The sequence below is a fragment of the Mesoplodon mirus genome, assembly GCF_964341445.2.
Source record: "Mesoplodon mirus genome assembly, chromosome: 3".
Lineage (NCBI taxonomy): Eukaryota > Metazoa > Chordata > Mammalia > Artiodactyla > Ziphiidae > Mesoplodon > Mesoplodon mirus.
Window position 1 is genome coordinate 151,660,445 of NC_138978.1, and position 20,538 is coordinate 151,680,982.

The window sequence follows — 20,538 nt, forward strand, 5'->3', positions numbered from 1 at the left end:
GCCCCAGTCTGTCTCATATTAAGGAGGAAAAAAATGGAGTAAAAGTATTAATTGATTAAAAACAGAAAAGAAGGGGCTTCCATGGCAGCGCAGTGGTTAAGAATCCGCCTGCCAATGCAGGGGTCACGGGTTCGAGCCCTGGTCCGGGAAGATTCCACATGCCGCAGAGCAACTAAGCCCGTGTGCCACAACTACTGAGCCTGCACTCTAGAGCCCGCGAGCCACAACTACTGAAGCCCACGCGCCTGGAGCCAATGCTCCACAACAAGAGAAGCCACAACAATGAGAATCCCGCGCACCGCGATGAAGAGTAGCCCCCGCTCGCCGCAACTAGAGAAAGCCCATACGCAGCAACGAAGACCCAACACAGCCAAAAATTAACTACCTACCTAACTAACTAAATAAATAAATAACAGAAATGAAGTCAGATGACATTTTAACCACCTGAGAGCCCCCAGAGTTTTAGAATTACAGGTTAGGGAACAGGTCTTGTTCAACCATCACCTCACCCACTGCTGCACTGAATTTTTTAATGAAGAAACTGAGGTCTACCGAGACGGATTCAGCTGAGGTCTCCTGGTGAGTCAGGGCTGAGTGAGGCTCAGTACCCAGTCTCCTGACTCTGAGTTCTCTCCTCTCCCTGTGCAGCCAGCAGTGACAGGATGGCTCCAAAGCCCATTTGAGGGTGAGGCCCTGTCAAGGGAACAGACCGGAAGAGAGGGGAACGAGCTGCCACAAAATGCAGACTGTCCTGTTTGTCTGGTTAGGCCGCACAGCAGCAGGTACAGCTCTTTTCCCATAGGATATACGTGATAACTGTTTCTTGGATGAATAAATGGAATTGTAGCAGGGCCAGGATTTGTATACCTGCTTCTCCTTCTCACCCCTGGGTCATGCTGTATCTGTTCTTGTCCCCTTTCCACAGAGTTGCGACAGTTTCTATCCCATCAAGAAAGCAGCCCCTCACGACCCAGCTGCTGGCACCTCCCAGAGGATAAATGGACCAGGACGTGGTGTGGTCCACCACGCTGGCTTAGTCCCTTCAGACTGCTCCAAAAACAATACCACAGACTGGGTGCCTTACAAACAACAGAAATTTACTTCTCACAGTTCTGGAGGCTGGGAGTCTAAGACCAGGGTGCCAGCACGGTCAGGTTCTGGCAAGGACCCTCTTCCGGTTGCAGATGGCTGCCTTCCTGCTGCGTCCTCACACAGTGGAAGGGATGAGCTAGCTCTCTGGGGTCTCTTATATAAGGGCACTGATCCCATTCATGAGGGCAGCACCTTCCTGACCTCATCACCTCCCAAAGGCCCTACCTCCTAATACCATCACCTTAAGCATTAGGTTTTCAACATAAAATTTGGAGGGAACACAAGCTTTCAGACTATAGCAGGCTCACACTTGCGAAAATGAAAGAGTTGGGTCAGTGGTTCTTCAAGTGCGGTCCCTGAACCAGCAGCAGCATCACCTGAGCACTTGTCAGAAATGCACATTCTTGGGCCCCACCCCAGAAGGCCTGACTCAGGAACTGTGGGGGTGAAGCCCAGCAACCTGTGTTCTAAGAAGCCGTCCAGGGGGCTCTGATGCAGGCTGAAGTCTGAGACTCACAGAGTAGCCTGTGTTTAAGGTCCCTTGCGGCTCTGACAGTTTCTATCCCAGCCTGGATAACGAGACAGTGGTCTGGATGACGGTGGTATCCAGGAACGCTGGCAGAGCTCTCGCAGCACCAAGTACTCTTCTGAATGCTCCACGTAAAATGACTTAATGCCCCAGTGGAAGCCAATCTCTGCAGGGAGGCTCAGACGCAAAGAGTTGAGGTTGACGGGCCCAAGAGTGAGGCCACATCCCCCTACTCAGTGGCTGCTGCCCTCCAAGCCTTGTTCAATAAAGCCCCAAAGTGAGGCCTGAGAAGCAGGCTAGAGGCAGACACCAATCCAGATGTGTGTAAACATGCAGCATTTACTCAGGCCAACTGGTCTCCCAGGGCCACACCTGCCCTCGAGTGCTCTAGGACTCTCTTCCCAACGTGTCAAACCTGACTTTTGTACTTTGAACAATGCAGGGTCATTCAAATAATGGCTTGCACGATGTTACTGCTAATTATTTGATTTACTAACAGCTGGGGCAGGGATGATAATGTTTCTAAGTTTCAGGTGAAGATCAGAAGCTAATAATAAAAAATAAATAAAAAAATAAAGATCAGAAGCTAGGCTGTAGCTGGGACCAGGAATGAAACATCCTGAGAAGGAGCAAAGGACCCTCCAAGACCCCTGTCCTTGTCCTCTGTCCCCAACAGCCGACTTCTAGCAATAACTCCCAAACCAGGAGAAGATCAACTGAAAACATGCACATCAAATCTTAATGGCTCTTATTTCTAAGTGATTGGGGTTTTTGTTTGTTAATTTTTTTCAAGTTTTATAACTTTTACCTTTATAACCAGAAAACTAACATTTAAGAAACATAAAATGTGGATTTCTGTACTTTACTGTATATATGCTTTACTTTAATACAAGTTATTAAAAAAAATAATGACAAAGGGGATTGTATCCAACCCACTGAATCTTTCTATCCCTGCTAAGAGGTAGCGTCAGTTCCTGGACAGGAGGGATGAGAAGGACAGGATGAATTCTCAAGACTTCCCTGGTTGGGGCTCTGGGTCCCTGAGTCTCAGTGTGTCCCTCTGGGAAATGGGGAAATGATCACTGTTTCCAGTGGGTTCATGGGAAGACAAAGGCAGAGCCAGAAATGAGTCCCTAAGACCCAGACTGCCCTCCACCTGTGTATTCATCTTCTTACCAACAACATAGCTGAGACTAATGCAATTGAGTTCCTCTGGCTCTGGAGGGATCCTGTGAGCTTTTCCCTCAGAAAGAGACAAACCTGACAACTCCCACCACTACTCCTTAACCCCCATGCCTACTGCCCATAGGGAAAGAAGCAAAATACAAAGTGGCTGTCTTCAAATGGAGATAGAAGCGCATCCGTCACCAGGCCAGGGAAGAGTCTCTCATAACCTACTGGGTTTGTGGAATTTTCTGGAGAGAAAAGGTAGAAGGGGGTGGGGAGTGGCAGGAAAGAGTCAAGTCCTCTACAACCCCCCGACTTCCCAAGTGCGCCAGAGGGTAACCGACACAAAGGAAAAGAGGCTGGTGGACTTTGGGGGAAAGAGCTAGTCGGGACTGTCCCCTGCCTATGGAAGTCAGCAGCCCAGTGGGAAAGAGAATTCAGCCTGGCCCTCCCCCTTCCCCACTGTCTCACACTGGCATCTGGGGTAGGTGGCTGGAGAGGCGCGGGGCAGCAAAGGTGCTCTACAAGTAGACGGTGGTGAGACAAGTTTGGGCTACCAGCCGGGAAGCTGGGTTCTACTCCTCACTTTCCTATTAGGTTGCTGCCAGCTTTGAGCGAGTCCCTTCCTCAGGCTTCATCCTCCTCCTGTGCAAAGTGAGGGACTCCGCAAGCTCACATGTCTAAGAAACCCATGAGATACTAAGGCTTCCCCATAACCGAGGAATCCATCAGCTGGTCAGACCTGTGCCTTTTACTCCAGCGGGAGGGAACAGGGTGGTGGTCAGGGTTACAGTGGACTTTCTGGCAGGGAAGAATCTTCTCAGCATACAGAAGAACACCGAAGGTTAGGAGCTCAGGAAGATAGAATCTGGGGCTTCCCTGGTGGCGCAGTGGTTGAGAGTCCGCCTGCCAATGCAGGGGACACGGGTTCGTGCCCTGGTGCGGGAAGATCCCACGTGCCGCGGAGCGGCTGGGCCCGTGAGCCATGGCCACTGAGCCTGCGCGTCCGGAGCCTGTGCTCTGCAATGGGAGAGGCCACAACAGTGAGAGGCCCGTGTACCGAAAAAAAAAAAAAAAAAAAAAAGATAGAATCTGACTGGAATCAGAAGGGTCTGAACTGAAGCCCCGAACACACAGCTTACTAGACAAGCGACCTCAGAAAAAAGCCATCAAGCTCCCTGTGCTTCCCTTTCCTTGCCCGTAAAGCAAGGCCACTGAAAATACTTCATAAGTGAGTGTGGAGTGAGACGCCTATTAAAAGCCCATAGCACGCAATAAGCTCTGAGTATCTGGAAGCTGCCATTATTCTAACCTCACTCTTCCTATTATTATTACTACCGCTGCTGCTGCCATGACAACAACCAGGGATGGGGGAGGTTACAGGCGACTAAATGCCTAGAACCCATGACCATAGTACACTTCCTGTCCTCCCACTGGTGGTCAGGCTGATAACCAAGGTCAATTTACACACATCTGAAAGAAGAAAACCACAGGGGCTCCCAAAAGACAGTCACATATCAGCCTTGAGTTATCTCCTCCCAGAATGAGTGCCCAGTAGAGAAAGAGATTTAGTTTTCAGGAAGCTTAACACCTTCCTTCCCCCCCTGCCCCCCAGCCCTACACACACAGAGCCAGCAGTCTTCCATCAGTACCATGGAGAATTCTAGGATAGACTGGGGCAAAGGTTGAGCAGGTGCCAGCTGCCCAGCTGCAGCTGAATATAGGGCTCAGAGCAGCCTACAGAAAACAAATTAAAACTGAACAAGCAAGCTAGCCAGCAGCCACATAGCCAGTGGTCATGCAAGAAGACAATGGGCTCTTCCCAGGCCTGGCCACCAAGTCCCGTGGCTGTTGAGACCAGGACTTGAAACGCTGCCAGAGCTGGGAGGGTGCAGTGATGGTCACATGGTGTTCTGGGCCAGAGCTGCTTGAACTGCTCTCCATCCTCCTAGGGATCCAGGGCTTGCCTTATGCTAGACACCAGCTGAGACCTGTGTCCCAGGAGAAGCTCAGGAGAGAGCTAGACTGGGAATCCACAGGTAGATAACTTGGCTTGACTCTGCTCTGATTCATGCTGCTTCCTGAACTAGTCACCCAACTCTCTATGCTTTGGTTTCCCCATCTCTACAGTGGAAATGATACATTAGCTCAGGGTATTAACTTGGTGTGGCAAGGGTATGATAAGGATACAAGTAGATTACAGGAAGCAAAACGAGGGAACTGAAATGGCTTATTATAAGAAATGAACTCTCATACTCTGGACTGATATGTGATCTCACTTCTACCTCTGTTTCATTGATTAACCTTGTGCTGATTTCCTCACTGTGTCTGTGCCTCAGGAAAGTCACCCCTTTCTCCCCACCATCCTTTTTCCTTACAGGTGTGGCCAGCATGAAATTAGAAAATTGTCCATTTCTTCTGAATTTCTACCTCCTCCCCTTTGGAGACACTCCCTAATGAGCTTGTTAGGAGCACAGAAAGAGTAAGAGCTCCGTCTTCCAAAGCTCCACTCTAAGTCTCCTCCTTGAGTCTTCCAAACTACCATAGATTAAAATGAACTCTCTCTTAAACTCCAAGAGCTATGTGGTCCAAACCATACATTTGCATTTATTCTTTATTACTTTGTGTAATTAGTCATCTTGACCATGCATGGATGCCTGGTACGCTTGCTCAACTAGAGTACAAGGTTTTCTTTTTTTTCAATACGCGGGCCTCTCACTGCTGTGGCCTCTCCCGCTGTGGAGCACAGGCTCCGGACGCGCAGGCTCGGCGGCCATGGCTCACGGGCCCAGCCGCTCCGCGGCATGTGGGATCTTCCCGGACCGGGGCACGAACCCGTGTCCCCTGTATCAGCAGGTGGACTCTCAACCACTGCACCACCAGGGAAGCCCTAGAGAGCAAGGTTTTTGAGGGCAAGGATTGCCTTTCCTTCTCCACTGTAATTCTCATAGTACCTAGCACACAAATGAGCACCTATTTGAGGCTCAAAAATATTTTCTGATTGCTCCCCAAAGTTGTTAGGTGTACTTGAATAAGGCAGGGCATGAAGCTACTATAAGGAAGGGAAGGCGGGGAAGTAACAACAGGGCCACTGGACCCTAACGTTCCCTAACAGAAGACTGGAGTTTCGGTGTTACCCAGACTCTTACCTCACTCTTCAATACAAGTGACTCCCAGACACAGAAACTTCTCAAACAAGGGACCATCAGCCCCATGTTGGAATTCAGAGTCGCCCATTTGGGTAACGAGCCAGGATTAGGAGACTCTGGAATCAGATCCAATCCCAGCTCTGCCACTTAGAGCTATCCTACTTTGGGCCCATTCTGAGCCCCCACTATTCCATGTGATGGGTATAAACATCCAGTCCAAGGTTGTGATGAATCAGTGAGATGACAAAAGCCAAGCATCTAGCATAGTCCCTGACACAGGGCAGGTGTCAACAGCTCGTCCCTTAGTCCCTGGCTGTCCTGTGGACAGAGGCACACATGGTGGGACCTGGGAGCGTCTGTAGAACAAGGGTTGGAAGGCCAATACCTATAGCTCAGCCAACCACTTTTAAAACGAATTCTTACACAACCACTTATCTGTACAGCACTAGCATTTACAGAGCCCTTTCTCCTATATTATTCTTATTTAAATAGTCTTATTAGGTAGGCATTATTGTCCCCAGTTTACAATTGAGAAAATTAAAGCTAAAGAAGCTTAGATAACTTGCTCTAGTCCTTTCAGATCCCTAATCCGTCTGGTTTGCAGATCCCTAATCCAGTGCCCTTTCTGCCACACCACAATGGAATAATCATCCATTTAATATATATTTCCTGCAAGTTTACTATGTTCTGGGCATGGATCCAGGGACTGGATACCCACTTGGACTGGTTCTAGGAGTAGCACTGGTCTGCTCTAAGCCAGCCACATTCTTTGATCCCTCATGGCTGGTGGTACATCCATGGGAGCAGTGGCCAGAGTGATAAAGCGAGCCAGTGACCACCTTCATGCTGACTGAGGACAGCCGTGGGGCAGGGCTGGTGAGGTAAGGCATTGTGTGCCTTCAAGGCACTTACCATCTCCTGGGGTAAGGAAGGAATAGCCAGGTGAAAAGCAGATCAGAGGGAGGAGAAAAACCATGCAGAGAGCCAGTGGTTCTCAGCCTGAGCTGTATATAAGAATCACCAGGAGGACCTTTAAACATTCCTGTGCCAAGACCCAACTCTTAGAGATTGTGAATTATTTGGCTTAGAGAGGGTCCCAGCATCAGCACATTTAAAATCTCCCCAGGTGAGGCTAACTCGTTGCCAGGTTGAGAACACACGTCTAGGGCCTTGCCAATCAGAGTGTGCTTTGCTCCCTGGCAGTACTGGCATTACCTGGGAGCTTGTTAGAAATGCAGACTCTCAGGCCCAATCCAAACCTACTGATTCTGCCTCTGCACTTGAACAAGATCCCGGGTGACTCATGTGCTCGTGGAGGATGGAAAAGGGCAGGCTCCTCCCTGTGAGTCAACCAGAGAAGTCCCTCCCCAGCCGCAGCTGGGAGATGCAGCCCACCTGCTCCCCACCAGGCAGGGCACGCCCCTCGAGAGTACAGCAGGGGGCTCAGGTGACTTCGGGGAGCCACGTCACTAAGCTCTGCTTCTCTTGTCACCTCCAGGGCCTCACCTGAGCCTGCATCATGGGGCTCCAGGTACCAGAGCTGCTGGAGTCCCAACAAGCCCCTCTGTGACCAGGAGGGAATCTGAGAGCAGGACCCTGTTACTATTTCAGTGACAAGAAAAAAAGGAGTTTCTTCCCCTTCCACACAGTCTTTGCCCCCACTCCCCGTCCCCCCTCTCCGAGTGTCCTCACCACAGAAGAGGCAAGCTCAGGACAGCAGCGCCTCAGCACAGCCCCAGCGAGACAGTGAGCTGCCTGATCCACCATAAAGGCAGCACTGTCGCTGCAGGCATGGGGGTGGCTGGTACCAGCTAAGCCTCATGAAGGAGGGAATCCTCAAGAGAAGGCCAGACAGAGACACACACATAAAATGACCCTTCCAGCATCCTGCACCCCTCCCCCAGCTCTGTATCCCTCCTACCACTTCAGTCTTTGTTTCTGTCTATCAGTTGTGTGTGTGTACAATTTTTCACACATGCCTGCCTTTGCTCTCCCATTAGACTGAGATCAACCATCCCTGGCTCCTCCTTTGTCACTGCCCACAGTACCAAGTACAGAGACTTATGCCCAGCAGGGGCTTCATAAATATTATTTGTATTCACGCGCACACATTTTCTAGGAGTCAAACCGATAGCTCCAGGCTAACAAAGAGCTACTCAACAAGCAGGCATTTATTAAGATTATCAGAACACTGAGAGTCTATGGAAGAAAACTGTAAGGCATGGCTTCAAAAAGCACACACTCTGGTTTAGGAAACCAGACTTATACATAGAAAGCCTAAGACCCGAGACCCAAAGAAGTCAAACGTGTTTAGGATATGTGCACTGGCACATGCCTATACAATGGAAATTTTCTACTCCAGTCTTTTGACAGGTTATTATTACTTGCTTATTAATTGGCATTTTAAAGCATTTTCCCCCTCTGGTATCTCTACCACTGACCCACATCCCCATCCTGGGCCACATCCCCCATACCAGGTAAACAAGATGAAATGATGCCTACAGTCAGAAAGGGAGATGGATTAAGACCAGGAACTTCTCTCTGCTGGATGCCCACAAACATCTGATGTAACGGCACAAACTCTGTACCCCACCTCACCACAAAGCCAAGTGTCCAGGGCCATACACACTGCATTGCTTGCCCATTCAAGGTTCCAAAAAGTCTCGGATCAGGTCCCTGGGACCAGAGCCAGAATCCAAGGAGCCTTCTCCCTGTCCTTGGAAGGAAAACCACAGTGCGTCATGCATGGTTGTCCCCACTGTGACAATAAAAAAGGGCAAAACTCACAGTCAGGCGCGGACTTTCAGTTCAGATTCAGCCTGGGGTTTTCTCCAGCAATGTGTCAAACTCATCCCCGTTCAACAGTCCATTTTTACTCTAAGTCAAAGAGGTTTAGGTAGGAGGGACAAATATGCAAGGGTAAGTGCAAACTGCAAGGATTCTGACATTAGAGCTGTGCAGTTTAATACAGTAGCCACACATGGCTATTTAATTTAAATTAAAAATACAATTCTCAATCACATTAGCCACATTTCAAGTGCTCAATAGCCACATGTGGCTAGTGGCTACCATGTTGGACAGTGCAGATACAGAACATTTCCATCATCACAGAAAGCTCTACTGGACAGCACTAATGTTGAACATATAGATGTTTCATTTGAAGCAATGAGTAGGGTCTTCTGGGAACTTTGGTTGCTCTCTCCAGCACATTGCTTCTTTCACAATGAAAGAAGCAATGTGCTGAGAGCCTCATGTAAATACAAAGACTCTAAGGCAAAATTTATAGGGCTACAAATTGAGCGATTTTAACACGCATATGTGCACACACATGGTCACTCCTTCTTTTTTTTTTTTTTTTTTGCGGTACGCGGGCCTCTCACTGTTGTGGCCTCTCCCGTTGCGGAGCACAGGCTCCGGACGCGCAGGCTCAGTGGCCATGGCTCACGGGCCTAGCCGCTCCGCGGCATGTGGGATCTTCCTGGACTGGGGCACGAACCCGTGTCCCCTGCATCAGCAGGCGGACTCGCAACCACTGCGCCACCAGGGAAGCCCGGTCACTCCTTTTTTTTTTTTTTTTTTTTTTTTTGCAGTACGTGGGCCTCTCTCACTGTTGTGGCCTCTCCCGTTGCAGAGCACAGGCTCCAGACGTGCAGGCTCAGCGGCCATGGCTCACGGGCCCAGCCGCTCCGTGGCATGTGGGATCTTCCCAGACCGGGGCACAAACCCGTGTCCCCTGCATCGGCAGGCGGACTCTCAACCACTGCGCCACCAGGGAAGCCCCCCTGGCTTTACCTTTTAACCTGGCATCACCAGGGAGAAAAATCTTGCAGATGGCAGCTCAGCACCCTGGACAGCGACAAGCTCCCGACCAGCTGACAAGCGTTTAAAAGTTCCAGTACTCCCCTTTTCTCCAAACGCCCTTCAGAAGCAACTATCCCCAGACACCACTGCCTGTGAAGGGATTTCCCATTCACTTCTCCTAACACCACAATCTTGTCTTTAGAGCAAGAGCAAGCTTAGCTAAGAAGCTTAAATGCTCCTCACCAAGACAAAGTCCAACTCCTTAGTCAGATTCAAGATTCTCTGGAGTCTGGCCCAGCTGGTCCCTCCAGCTGTACCTTCCACTGCTCCAGCCTGGCCAATTCAATGCCTGAGTGTAAGTTCCCTCCTTTATACCTCTGATTATGCTCCCTTACCCCACCAGAAATGCCATTCCCTTACCTTTACCTATTCAAATCCTACCCATCCCTAGGGACCCAGACCAGCCCGTTTCACTTCAAAACCTTCCCAAAGGACTTTAGTCTACTTTGATATCCTCGCTTCTCTGACATCTCAAAGCATTTCTAGTTTAGATCATGCTTTAAGGAACTTGATTACATACCCTCCTGTACAATTACTAGGTTCATATATAGTGTTTAAAGTGGCCTGGTATGTGGAAGAACTGACTTTGCCAGAAACTAGCCATTTTGATCAGTAAAATAATGATCTTAGACTAAACCATCTCTAACATTCGATGAGTTGAAGATTCCCTCAAAACAAGTTGCCACCCAGAAGTGTGCTCTGCTCATAATAAAGGCTTCAAAGACTAAAGAGCATTGTGTAAAAACAAGCCAAGGCACAGCTCAGAGCTGGGATCAGCCAGAGAGCCTTGGTTTAGCTCCCAACATGAGTCACAAAGGCTTCATTTCCACTCAGTGTGTGATGATGATCAGAAAGAGATCTAGTTTCTGTCCTTGCCTACGTCAGCATAGGAAAATTGCCTGTGGCCTCAGAGGCATTTTCCTTCATAAAGAACATGTCACCTCCAACAAGTGGAAAAATACCACACAATGGGTATTATAACCGTGGCATTGTAACAATGTCTCTCATACAAACATGCATGGATAGGTCAACCAACACCTGACAGCAGTGTACTAACTCCATTACTAATTATGCATAAGCCCAGATAGACTATGGAAAATAATAAAAAGCATAATCTTTGTTGGTGCCCTGAAATAAAACTCTGACTAGTCTTACAAGTCAAGAGGTTCCAAGGGGGAGAGAGAACTGACTTAAAATTTCAGCTTAATATTTTACTTCTTGTCAAAATGATAGTTATAGTACCTCCTTATGTTTAAAATCCTATTCTCAAAGCATTCAGTTTATGGATCTACATACAATAGGATACAGGGATGACTCTTTCCCTCTTGCACATGGAGCAATTAAGGCCCAGAAATGTTTAATAACTTTTGTATTGCAAATAAAGATCACACTAGAATGAGAATCTAGTTGGAATAATTTCAATAACATAAGCAGCATGCACACATGAACGTACATATACATGTACACACACACATTCAAAGAACTCAATAATATAAAGAGATGAGGGAGTTCCCTGGCGGTCCAGTGGTTGGGACTCCGAGCTTTCACTGCTGAGGGCGCCGGTTCAATCCCTGGTCAGGGAACTAGGATCCCGCAGGCTGCCGAGCAAGGTCAAAAATAAATAAATAAATAAAAGTGGAAAATAATATAAAGGGAGAGTTATGAAACTCACTGACCCTGGAACTGGAAGATTCCACTAAATACTTGCAAAAAAGTGCCAAAGCAAATTGGCCAGCATCGGTAAAGAAGGAACTCTCATCACTGGGAAAAGTCCTTGGAATTGCTCTGCCAGCCATTCACTGTCATCCCAGAAAGTCATAAGATCTGAGAACAAAGTTTAGCATCTGGTCAACCCACCCCAGTTGGCCTAAACTGGATCCAGGAAAGTGAGTTCAGCATGAAGGCCAGAATCATCCTGTCCTAAGCCCTTCCCCAAGCCAACCATCCTAAGTGCTCAGAGAGGGAAAGCAGTGAGACCCCAGTATGACCAGGCTAGAAAAGTAAAGGCTCCATTACTCAGGATCCTCTATGACTATGTCTCAATATACTGTTCCCTCACCAGGGAATTACACGCACCCACCACCCAAGCCATGCCATTTATTCATCATGACTCAAACATCCCCTGCGCACGCGTGCCTTTGAATCTGCTCCTCCTCCAGCAGCTCTGACCATTAAGTCTTCAAGTCTTGAGGTCTCAGGACCCATGCAAGAGGCTTTTACAGATGATCTAAGCCCAATATAACCTCCTGTCATCCTTCTAGCATTTACTGTCTGGAATTAGCAAATGTTTCTTATTTTTGAATATATATCTCTTATCTCCTTTAGGGTGGAGACGAGGTCTCAGGAGCCTCAATTTTGCTCCAGAAGATGGCGCAGTACCCCTTACCCACGTTCAATAAATGTTTGGTGATGACGATGAGAGTGCTAAGACCTCTCCAGAGGGTCATGTCACCTAAGGACAAAACTAGATATGCAACTATGTCCATGGGGCTGGGTGGGGCAGGCAGAACGAGCCCCAAAGGGAAACCTCCTGGAGGACAACTGCTCACACGGCCTTCCTCCAACTTCAGTGCCAGGGGCTTCCTCATTCTGGGACTGAGTCAGAAATCTTCCCTTCCTACCCTTGAGCCACTGATCCCAAGCTGTTTATCTCGTTAACTCTGTTTATTGTGATCCTGGTAAGAGGTTCTAAAGTCCTCCAAGCCCCTCTCTAATTAAATTCATTAGAACAGATTGGGGCTTTCTTTCTGCATCTCAGAAAAATTAACAACAAGATTAGCATCATAATGGCGGGGAGAGGGGCTGCCGGGGAGGCCTTTCAGGAGGGGCTGGCCCAGTCTGGGAAGGGAAGAGTGAAGAGGGGCGGCGAAGGAGAAGGCAGATGCTCAGGCAGCTGCTTCCCGGAGGAGGGGAGCTACAGTAGTCAGGAAGGGATGATGACGGCCTGAGGGGATGACCCCACCAGGCCCCAGGCATCCCCACTTTTTCATGACTTTGGGGAGAGGAAAGGCAAGACAAGAAATTAATCAATGATATGAACTCCAGAGACACAGGCTTCTGGGACTAGAGACTTTTAGCAATCTTCTAGTTTTACAGAAAGAGAAACACATTTAAGCTCTGTTAATGATGGGGCTGGAAGTAAAACATAAACCCCTCACAGTTTTCATGAAGGTGTCCTTTTCTATAAGGTTGTATTGCAGGAACCTGGGGAAAGCAGGCAGGGTGAGGCAAGTCACTTCTTTCCCAGAGAACCTGAACCCATCCAGTATTTGCTTAGACCCCTGTGGGTTCCCTCATCTAGAAAACTCTCATCTTCCCTTCCTTAATAAAATTGTACCAATTTTTCAAGGCTCAGCTCCATTCCCACCCCTCTCTGAAGAGCAGCCAGCATTGGTGAGTGTTTACTGCCAGCCAGGGAGGGTGCTGGGCCCTTCACTGCCTTATCACATTTAATCCTTATTATATCTCTGCAAGGTTCATGTTAATACTCCCATTTTACAGACTGGGAAACTGTAGCTCCTCAGCCAGTAAGGGAAAGAACCAAGGTTTGAAGGCAGGTCTGTCTGATGTCAAAAGCTGAGCACTTTCTGCAACGCCATGTCACCTCCCTGACTCAAAAACCATACTGAGGCATAACTCCTTCCTTTGCAATTTTACTGTCCAGGGTCTGAAGACTTCATTATACAATGTCGTGTATTATTCCCAAGGGTTTTCACATGTTTCCGTCTTATATCCCCTATTTGAAAGCAGGAACCACATTTCTGTATCCTTCAGAAGGACACAGTAGGTACTGCAAAATGCATGCTAACTGAGCCCTTCTAACAGATTTTCCTAGAGAGGCTCGTAGGAGTGGATAAAACATTCCAGTCCTACCAGGGTCGGAGAGATCACAGGAGACGAGCATGGGCTTTGGTGTCAAACTAATATAGTTTAAATTCTAGCTCTGCAACTCACTGTTCTATAATCTTAAATCACAACCTCTCTGGGTCTGTTTCATTATGGGTAAAACCAGAATCCTAACAATACTTTTTTTGTAGAGTTAACCCTTATGAAAGTTAAATGAGATGATGCATATCAAGCATATAGTAGGGTGCCTGGCACATAGTAAGCACTCTATAATGACTACTATTCTATTATGCCACTTTCATCTTTCCTAGCTTGTCTCAAAACCTAAGGAAAGGAGGATAGTTCAAGAAATCTCAAGCTGGCTGGCACAGTCTGACCAATATCCCAGGTCAGCAAAGTTGTGGAAGTGCCTCCTCAAGCACCCAGCACAGCCATTAGCTCCCAGAGCCCTTCCCTGCAGCCCCAAGGACCAGGCCATACGCATCTAACATCTGCCCTTGCAACTAGGCCTGGGCCCTAGCTGAGCATCTGGAGTAAACGCTCAAAAGTTTGACATCAGGCTGCTCTAGCCAAAGCAGGGGTCTAGCCAAACAGTGTGGTACAATCATCCCAGGCCCTACAGCCCACTGGGCCCCCTCAGCCATGCTCTTACAATGCCAGGAATCCGTTTACCTCCAGTAGAGCATTTTTTGTACCGAATTTTAATTTGTTTTCATTTCTGTGTCTCTCACTTGACTTACACACCCAACATCTAGCTTAGTTCCTAGGAGATTTTCAAAGGCTCAGGACACACTAATGAAATGAGCTAAATCATATGTGTAGGTGGGGGGGTGGATTCCTCAGACAGGTGAGGCTGGCTGTCTCTATCCTTAGGCTCTTTCCCAGTTCAGCTATGGATGTTCATGGTGACCTGTGCTCGAGTGTAACTTTTAAGGATTCCCCTGTCACTATCAACCTCCTCTCCCCTATCTGGACCTCTCTGATGACTCCCACCTGACTCTGACCTCCCAGAACTCCAAGACCCTTCCACCCATGTCAGAGCTCACAATATTTTTACTCACCTTGTTTCTGAGCACATACCTGAACTTGCTATTTCTCCATCAGTCCCCGGGCCTCTTTCCTCTGACTCACTCTGACATTCTAAGCATATTCTGACCACACTTTGCCCCTAAAATACAAAGTGTGGAAATGTAATGGCAGAGGAAACAGTAATGGCAGAGTTGAGTAGCCTTGATCTTGTCCCCGAGTTCCCCCTTCAGGCTGAAGCAGTAGCCAGCAGGGTTCAGCTGCACACAGAACATCCCCTCTTCCCCCTCAAGCTGGGGATCTCGTAACATCTTGCATCTTACCTTCTCCCTCACCTTCTCCCTCACATTCAACTTCCATGTCAGCCCTGAACCACCATTCTGACAACATCAACCAGCCCTCTTCCTAGCTGTGGAGCAGGGGGGGCTGATGCCACTGGAGTGAAAGATGCTGCTGTTCATCATCCCTGTCCCCACGTCCTCACTCAAGCTTATCTATGTTATTTGTCTGATTACTTGTCTCTTTCATTACACTGGCAGCCCTGAGAGAGTCTTTTCATCTCTATGATCCCAGCACCTAGCAGAGCAGCACACTGTAGGGTTTAATTAGTATTTGTTGAATGAATAAGTATGTAACCAGCCTTAAATTCCTCTTACTTCCTTCTCCCTTCTTCTCCCAGGCCAAACAGACTGAAGACTGAACTTCTCTGCCTCTCTCTTTCTAGTTTCCTAAGAAATTCTTTTTCTAAAGACTAAGTGATGATCCTCACACCCCAGGTCTTGGATGGTCTTGGAGGAGAGTGGCACCAGGGGAAGGGCAACAACAGAGTGATGGGAGCCTTGGAATCCTGTCTCTCAGTCACTGCAGAAATAGGACCACCTTCTATGCCTCGCCCCTTGGGTATCCAAAGCCAGAACCCAACCCCTAGATACCAGCTACCTCTTCAATGTACCCCTGAAAGATCCAGCCCGGCCCCATAAGCCCAGCCTGCATCAGCCCACAGGGAGCTAGTCAGGTCTTGCTCCAGCTCTGCAGGGAGCTGGCTTCCCTTTCTGTGTGCCTCAATGTATCCCTGCTGTAGCCTCTGTGATGTCAAACAAGGGATGAGGGATGAGATGCATTGCACAAAACTGGGAGATGTGTACATTGTTATCAGAACCCCCCACTTAAGCAATCAAGCATTTCAACGTCAGGACCTTCATCCAATCAGCTCTCAGAGACGACTCCAGGTGATGCCTCCTCCCTGGGCCAGGAAAAGCTGGCAGCTCTGGGAACGCTGATGCCAGGGGAAGCTTCCTGCCCCACCCCCACTCATGATGGGAGGGGCACAGAATGTTGACAAAGCAGAGGACAGCCAGTCCCCCAGCTGCACACCCGCCCCTCCACCCCTTGCTGGGCACTGCCTGAATCCCATTCAGAGTTGCTGTTCACGAGCTGAAGGAGTCCACTCATGTTTCTAAAGTGAGGGAGCCTTGCAGAGAAGGGCCAGGATCCGTCAGCAATTTGCTCTTAACCTCCAGTTTAAGACTTGGGATTTTAGCTGAGGTCCCCAGGGCAGGAATCGGGCTGCCCTGTTTCACATTTCCTGTTTCACAGGAAACACAATTTCTGGCCTAAGTGTGAGTGAGTCTCTTTCCTCATCTGTGCTATTCATTCTCATTCTCTCTCTCTTTTTCTTTCTAAACACGCGTGTGCACGCACGCGCACACACACAAACACACACACACCTTCAGCTGAATCCAAACACAAGAGGAAGAAATTACTGCCTCAGAAGTGCCCGCTCTGTCAGGGCAAAAGGTAGAATTATTAGATGCATAGCAGACCCCACCTCCATCTTCTTTAATTCTTCCTGCAATGCAAATCCACCAGATCCAATCATCCCCAAACCAGGGGAGACAGGTCTCTGCCTTCCTTCTTCTCCCTGCCCGCTGCTCCCACAGTTGGCATGACCAATCCCCAGGGTCTCCACACACATTTTTCCTGGGCTTCTCCTACGTATGTTTCAAGTTCGGTGGGTTGTGAACCTGCTGGTCTCCAGCTCCATACAAACAATTCAACTCCTGCCCAACCAGGTCTCAAAGCCCCGTGATCTGCCCTTGCCGGAGATTTGACTGGGCCCCAGCAGGGCGCATCACAGTTCCAAGGGTAGATAATACACACCAGGCCCTCATGCCTGGAGACAGACAGGCAGAAAAGGTATATTGTCATCCACTCCTTTGGACTGAGGAAGGAGGCATCTCTGCCCAACACACAGAGACACACACACACACACACACACACACCACTGCCAAATGCCAAGGAAGGAATGAGGAGCAGAACCTGGCTCAGGGCAAGAGAGGGGCTGCCATGGGGACTAGAGACTAGGTGATTCAGCACTCTGCCCACTCAGCCCAGACCATGGGCCACACTCATGACAGCTCCCGATGCCAAAGTGCTGACTTGGAGGCTGAGGAAGAATCCTTTCTAAAATCCAAAATTCTCCAACCCTTCAGTGGGGCTCCTCATCCAGGCCTTTGCATCCCCAGGGCTCAGATCAAGACCAGGTAGAGGGTGCTCAGCCATCTCCTTGGACCCCTGCCCCAAGGGTCCTAGTTTCCCTATGCTTAACATCCCCCTACCCCATGCATCTAGGAAACAAACCTGAACAACTAGCGGAAGAGAGTAGCCGAAGAGGAACCTAAGAGAGGCCTACAAACACCCAGCATCCTTTGCCCCCAAGCCATGAATAGGATCAAACATACAGAAGGGATAGGTGGATTTTGCAACAGCGAGTACATGGGGCCTTCAGAGCCCTAGGCCTCCCCAAGCACGGAAGGAGGGCCCAGTGGCAGGGAGGGGGGCTCGGTAAAAGCCATGTGGCTACAAAAGCACCAGGAAGGGCAGGTGGGAAAGGCGATGGGTGGCAGGCCAGCTAACAGCCAAGGGGGAGAAGATGGGGTTCTTGAGATGGTGGAGGAGGAAACCAAGAGGCAGTTGGGAAGGGGCTGGGACAGGGTGTGCAGAGGGGACCCGAGAAGGACAGAAGCTGTGAGGGAGCTGATGGAGAGACAGGCACACAGAGTGATGGGGGTATGAGCTGGGGACCAGAGCAGGGAGGGCAAGGAGAGAGCCTGGTGTGCGGGGCAGGAAAAATAGAAGGGACAGGGGTCACACAAAGTGGGGTGTGGAGGTAAACAGGTGAGGGCAGAGCTCGGGGATGAGGCAGGGACAGAAGGAAAGGGGGAAGAGAGTGAGGTGCGGGAAGGGGGAGGGGAAGCAGCCAGCGAGATAGAAAAGGTGTTGGGGCGGACGGGGCTGGGAGCTGGATGGGGTGGGGTCCAGATATTGACATACGATGGATTCAGGGCAGGTAACAGCGTGGAGAGAAGGGTCGGGGGTGTGGATGGAGGGGGATGGGGACAGGTCAGGGGATGGAGACGGACAGAGGAGGGCGGGAACAAGGGGGTGTCACTAGATGGGTTTCCATGACCCCCGTTCTACCCCCACCCCCATCTCTCTGCTGTTCACGCTCGCCTACCTGCAAGGGCTCGGTCTCCGGCCCTGGGTGCAGTCGGTGCTGTCCGCTGCCGGCGCCGCCACTTCCCCAGAGTCCCCTGCAGCGCCTCTCGCCGCCAGCCGCCGCATTAGGGCAGAGACCAGCCCGTGCGCGTCCCCGGGCGGCCTGCGCGCCCCCGACACCCTGCGTGCGCGCCCCCGCGCCCCTCCCTTCGCGCGCCGAGCGGGGACCAGGACGCTGGAGGAGCAAGGCCGGATGCTCCCGCGCCGCCCCGCCAGGCTCGCTGGAAAGCGATTGCAGGGCCTGGACTGAGGAGAAAAAGCGCCTGCTTTTCGCACCGACCCACGGGCCTCTTTGCGGACTGGCGTTGAAAATGATACTAATTAGCGCCCGTTTCCGTTCGCTGAGCGTCTAGTGCGAGCCAAACCTACAGGAGGAAATACGCTGGAGACCCAGGGGTATCACGTGTTTGTCCTGTATATGCCCCTCCACCATCAGACTGTGACTTCTTGGGGGCAGAAACTTGTCGAACAGCTTGTGTTCCCAGGGAGACTTGCTTCTGATAGACTCTCCAGGAACGTGTGTTTTTCTTTTGTTTTTGTTTTTAACAGCGGATGATCTTTTTTCTTTTTATATAAATTTATTTTATTTTTATTTATTTATTATTTTAGGCTGTGTTGGGTCTTTGTTGCTGCGCGCAGGCTTTCTCCAGTTTCGGAGAGCAGGGGCTACTCTTCGTTGCGGTGTGCGGGCTTCTTATTGCGGTGGCTTCTCTTGTTGCAGAGCACGGGCTCTAGAGAGTGTGGGCTTCAGTAGTTGGGGCGTGTGGGCTCAGTAGTTGTGGCTCGTGGGCACTAGAGTACAGGCTCAGTAGTTGTGGCGCACGGGCTTAGTTGCTCCGTGGCATGTGGGATCTTCCCAGACCAGGGAACGAACCCGTGTCCCCTGCACTGGCAGGTGGATTCTTAACCACTGCACCACCAGGAAAGCCCCAGGAACGTTTGTTGATTGAAGAGTTGGTGGATCCCGAATTGAGGATGTGAGAAATGTTGTGACACCTGCTGGGGGTGGAATGGTCTTCTTTTAAAAATGGGAAATTTCATCTGCCTTAAGGGGGCTCAGGCCTGCCCGGACTTGAGTTAAGAGGGAAGAAACCCGGGACTGGGAGGCCAGAGATCCAAGGGCTCCTCCTGACTCTGTGACTCTCTGCCGTGGTTAAGACACTTCTTTGTGGGCCTCAGTTTTCTCAACTGAACAATGAAAAGTTGATTGGATGATCTCTTCAGGTACCTTCTGGCTCAGAAATGGAGACTGTGAGGCCCTGGCTGACAATTGTGCAGGCAGAGACCGGAGCTCGTTATCACCTGAAGTTATGGAAAGATCTGGATTGGGACATCACAGAATCTTAGGCTAGAAAGAGCTCTTGGAAGAAACTTTTAGTCTATCCCTCATCCCAAACCACAGTTCCCTTGGCAGCGCCCCTCTGAGGTCCCATTCAAAACCACATTCAGCCCCCTTCTCTGTGCTCACACAGCCCCTGCTCTGGCACCACCTGCCTCTCTGTTGCCCCTTCAGCCTGTGAGCTCTGGGAGAGCAGGAATGCATCTTGTCCCCCATGCTGTCCCCAGCTCTAGAACATAGTAGGTGCTCAATAAGTACTTGCTGAAGGAATGAGTGACTGCCAGTGATAGTGAATCATCCAAATAGCTGACAAAATATCCCTTTTTAGGTGGCATTGCATGGTGGTGGTGAGACCAGCTTAGAGACAGCCTGCTGGGATTCAGATCCTACCTCCATCATATCAGATATGGATGAAAGTGGGCCATTTACTTATTTTCCTTTTATTTCTTTTGAAAAATATTATTAAATCTGTACAAGCACGTAGTTGAATTAGAGCCAAATCATTCTCGAAGATTTCTTATAAAATGTTTCCCTCATGTTTTCCCCTCTCTAGACGTCATCTCTTTCAACTCTTTTGATCTTTGCTTATTGCCTATTTACTGCTGTATATCTAATAACATGCCATATTGCTACTTCTTGCTTCTGTTTTAGGCGTTATCTGCTTTTTCTTTAAAAATCTTTATTGAATTTGTTACAATATTTCTCCTGTTTTATGTTTTGGTTTTTTGACCGTGAGGCATATAGGATCTTAGCTACCCGACCAGGGACTGAACCCACAGTCCCTGCATTGGAAGGCAAAGTCTTAACCACTGGACCGCCAGGGAAGCCCCTAGGCATTATCTCTTGATTCCACCCTGTGATGGACACTCTTCACCTCACATATACCCTTCCTGTCCTCCTCTCCAGCCTCCCAATCTAGTCATATCTTGACACTGGTTATATCAGAATTAGTATTTATTATGACTACTTAA

At 49.4% G+C, this 20,538-nt stretch overlaps 1 protein-coding gene across 10 annotated transcripts in view; it reads right to left on the reverse strand.

The window, feature by feature from the left end:
* The window catches only part of NFASC (neurofascin), a 186,007-nt gene extending 167,743 nt beyond the window's left edge, over positions 1–18,264 (reverse strand). For all 10 annotated transcript variants that reach the window (XM_082612044.1, XM_082612041.1, XM_082612053.1 and 7 more), the window contains exons 1-2: positions 18,188–18,264; positions 14,725–14,812 (exon numbers count right to left, since the gene is read on the reverse strand). The gene's annotated coding sequence lies outside the window, so the exon portion shown is untranslated. The remainder of the gene's footprint in view (positions 1–14,724; positions 14,813–18,187) is intronic.
* Between the last annotated feature and the right edge of the window lie 2,274 nt (positions 18,265–20,538).